Source organism: Chenopodium quinoa, unplaced genomic scaffold (genome assembly GCF_001683475.1).
Source record: "Chenopodium quinoa cultivar QQ74 unplaced genomic scaffold, ASM168347v1, whole genome shotgun sequence".
In the NCBI taxonomy this organism is placed as follows: domain Eukaryota; kingdom Viridiplantae; phylum Streptophyta; class Magnoliopsida; order Caryophyllales; family Amaranthaceae; genus Chenopodium; species Chenopodium quinoa.
Window position 1 is genome coordinate 2,123,255 of NW_018742899.1, and position 4,525 is coordinate 2,127,779.

Here is a 4,525-nt window from a genome sequence, read left to right on the forward strand (position 1 = left end):
AATTCAGATTTTCCCTTTTTATTAGAAACCTAAAATTTAGAATCTCATCCATATATGGATAAAATAAAAAACCATGGAATTTGAAAAAACCTAAAAAAATTGGGGAAAAGACTTTAAAAGATGGGGAGAACAAGTCAAACAAAAAATAACCTTGCTTAATTGAATTAAAGAAAAAGGGTGAAAGTAATATAATTTTCGAATAAATTTGAAAAAGCTAATTCCCACTTAAATGACCAAGAAAATTATAACGCTAGGAGAGGAGAGAGAGGAGCGTAGTTCTTAATATTATTACCTATCATGCATAACACGGGTGATATCCTAGTATACAACTCTATATTGTTTATATTTTGTTGGATGATCTCAAATCATCGCCAATATTAATATCCGTATTTAAAAATACCCACTTTCATTATTTTGTATCAAAAGAGAAGACAGAATTGCAAGACTTGCAACATTTGAAGTTACAAACAATTTTTAAACACTAGTGGGAAGATCGAGAAGAACATAAGATGTAAATTATTGGATCCTAATTCATTCCTAATTTATTTAATGAATTTAAAACCATCAGAAAGGACCAGCATAATTTTATAAAGGACCATCTATCAGAAAGCATGAGGACTTGCAATGACCATAAGAGGATCTCGCCTGCGAACTGTAAGGCCTGCAATTTCAGTCATATCTAACTCATCACCCTGAATTCCACCGGGAAGTTTCAATTCAAACTCGTTAATGAGAGTCGCGATCACAAGTTCAGCAGCAACCATGCCAAACGATATCCCTGGACAACCTCTTCTGCCTGCGCCAAATGGAATATATTGAAAATCTTGTCCTCTGAAATCAACGGATGATGAACTGTTACTGTCATTCAGAAATCTCTCAGGACGAAATTGCTCGGGTTCTTCCCAATATATCGAGTCTCTCTGAATTGCCCACACGTTGATGATCACTAGTGTTCCAGCAGTGATGTCGAAACCATTTATTTTAGCATCCTGCACTGACTCTCGAAAGAGTAACAATGGACTTGGAGGGTGTAGCCTAAGTGCTTCCTTCATCACAGCTTTTAAGTAACTCATTTTCTCTAGACCATCCTCACAAACCTTGCGACCTTTCCCTCCGACAATTCTTCTTACCTCTTCTTGTAGCTCTTTCATAACTATGGGATTTCTAATCAGCTCGACAACCACCCACTCTATGAGCATGTAAGTCGTGTCTGTCCCTGCTAAAAACATATCCTGCATAGTTGATAATCTCAGCACGATATAGATTTGAATCTTTTAAAACAATGTTATATGAGCGATTTAAAAATTATTTTATATTATTTTCAACGATTAAACATTATCTACTCATATTATTGCAAATAATTTAAACAGAAATAGAAGAATTACACTTTCTTACCAATATGACGGCTTTAATGCTGTCAAGTGACATATCATGTTTGTTGCTCATATGAACTTCAAGCAAAATGTCCACAAAACTTTCATTGTCTGACTCGATGAGTATATTTTTCCTACTGCTCAAATGACTTTGATGTTCTTTTATGACCTTATCAAGGAATGCATCCAAATCTTGCACGACTTTTTCCAATCGACCTTCCAAACCTTTAACTCGATCGATCCAACTAAGGCAGGGTACGAAATCTCCCAAAATAAATGTCCCAAGCAACCTCGTGGCTTCATCCAAGATATCCTTAAAATTGATGCCTCTCTCGTGATTTTCGCTGTATTTTCTTCCGAAGGATGCTCTGCATACCACATCATATGTGTATGACAAAACAATTTCCGTAAAATTCACCGCTGAAGATCCTGATCTATTAAATTTCTCAACGACTTCAGCAACCTCTTCTTCTCTTATTGCTCGGAAAGATTGTACTTTCTTGTTATTTAACAGCTGCATAACGCATATACCCCTCAATCGTCGCCAATATTCTCCGGATGGAGAAAAGCCAATATCCTTATTGTCGTTAAAGATGCTAGTGGCAGTGCGCAACTTAGGCCTGTTATAGAAGATCAAGTCATTAGTCTTCATTACTTCTTCAGCAGCGTCTGCAGATGATACGATAAGGGCTGGTTTGCTGCCAAAGTAGAGCAACATAACCTTGCCATATCGTCTAGACAATGATCGAAGAGAACGATGAGTAACAGATCAAGCTGGTGGAGGTTCCCTAGGATTGGCAGCTTTGGTGGCGAAGGTGGCAGATTTTTGCCATCTCCACCGGGTTTCGAAGAGAGACTTTTGTAGAACAAAATTACAAAGAGCATTAATGGGAGAAAGAAAGGATGGAAAATCAGTTTTTGCGAGAATTCTAGACATAGACTGATTATTGTTTCCATGTTTTTGGTCTGATGATATTTCTGCAATACTAGATTATTGCTGAAAAATAAAAGGTGGTGTAAAATAAAAACAGGGAAATTGAAGTGTTTTACTTATTAATTGGAATACTAGCTTAACGAGTGCTGAAAAACAATGTCTGAATGAATGAAAAAGTAGAATAAGCTGTTTGATTTATTCTAAGAGAGAATATAAAATAAGGTTTATATCATAGCAGAAAAAATATATAAAATTTTGTTCTTAAGTAACGATTACAATTATTATTCGAAAAAAATAAAAAAAATAACTACAGTTATTGTAGCAAAGGAATTTACATTAAGTAGGAAATAGTGTAAAAGAAAAAAAAATGAGAAATACAAATTCTCCAAAAAGGCGGGTGTATGTTAATTTATTGTAAAACGGGTTAAATTTATGTTAAAAGTACTTAAAGTTACCCTTTATACTGCAAAAGTTATTATTTTTCTATTTATAAATTTTATCTTACAAAAAAAACTTATAATGTATTAGATTAATCATATTAGTCTTTATAGTATGTAACCACGTTTCTATAAGAAATTACACATTAAAATGAAATTCAAACCAACGATAAATTAAAAGTTATCCTTTAAGTGGTTAAAGTTACCATAAAAATAGTTAAAGTTACGCTAAAATTGATCGTTTTACAATAAAATTAATGTATACCCGCTGTACACAAGACTTATTCAATGACAAAATGTTCTTACCTTTTACAAAAAATAAAAAACTACCCAATTTTAATTTTCCAATTCATAATATTGACCATAAAAATAATAGTATCTTAAATTTTATCAGTAATACTTATAAAAATTGTTATTTTAAAAATATGCATTTAGATAATGAGATTTTATTTTTTATTTTTTTATTTTTTTATTTTTTTTTGAGGAAAAGATAATGAGATAATCTTAGTAAGAAATAAAATATGATCAAAGTTACGGTACAAAGAAAATTAATCAAACTACTGCAAATATTCTTGAGCAGGAGTAGAGTTTTATATATCTAGGTTTTTCACATTTAGCTTATATATATATATATATATATATATATATATATATATATATATATATATATATATATATATATATATATATAGGGAATGGATCACGTGAAAACAAGTCCAAGGCTGAAAACTAAAAACAAGTGATCTAGACCATTGATTCTAATCTAACGGAGGAGATTAATTTCGTGTATTAGACATAAACTCACTTCTTCCTCCTTCACGCATCTTCTCTCTCTAAAATTTCAAGCAATTCTTTCTCTCTCTTTCATGTTTTGGATGGAAATTCTCTCATCAAATTGGTAAGTTTAACAATTTCATCATCAATTTCTTCGATTTTTTAAATGTATATGTTCAATTTATTTAACTATTTTAATTTTTCGGTTTAATTTCTTCAGTTATAGTTCGATTTTTCGGCTTTAGTTTTCACTTTTGTTCGATTTTTACGGCTTAATTTGTTCAGTAGTGTTAGATTTTTTTTGCTAAGTTTTTTTCAACAATTTTGTTTGATTTTTCGATTTCGTGTTCGATTTTGTTCAATTTTGTTCGATTTCCTATTTGATTTTGCTTGATCTTAGTAAATTAGGTTTTTATGTGTAATTTTTTGCTCGAAATTCTACTCTTTACTTTATTTCAGCTATTTCATTCTTAATCGAGTTTCATATGAGTGTAATTACGTTATAATTTAACTTAATTTCTTCGTTTGGCATTCTTGAGCTTTAATTGTATTTTATTTGTAATTTTTGCTCGACTTTATTCCGGTTTTGAATGCAATTGTATTTTCGTTTAATTTTGTATTTTCTAATTGGCTGAATTGTTGATTGTTGGAGGTTGAATTGCTGATGTTGGAGTCGAGCTTTGGTGGCGAATTGGTGGAGCAATTGGTGGCTGTTGTGTGGGCGTCCGATAAAGCTTTCTGTAAATGCGATTTCTAGCTGCATGTATTAAATAGTAATAGTATGTTCTGATCTGCATATAATTAGTCAATATTAGCTGGTTGTTAATGTTTCTGAATCTACAATTATTTCTGCAGCTAATGCTAAATTAGATGATGTGGTCTTACAATTTCAAAATATATCAAAATAGAGCCACTGCTTTTCAATTTCTATCTTTTAGCCAAAGACGAATTGTTGTTTTTCTTCCATATAGTTTATGGTGAATGTTACTTGGACTTGCATAGTTGGT

General features: G+C 31.6%; 1 pseudogene; it reads right to left on the reverse strand.

Moving 5' to 3' along the window:
* Positions 1-383: 383 nt before the first annotated feature.
* LOC110727124 lies at positions 384-2,726 on the reverse strand (annotated as a pseudogene).
* Positions 2,727-4,525: the final 1,799 nt, after the last annotated feature.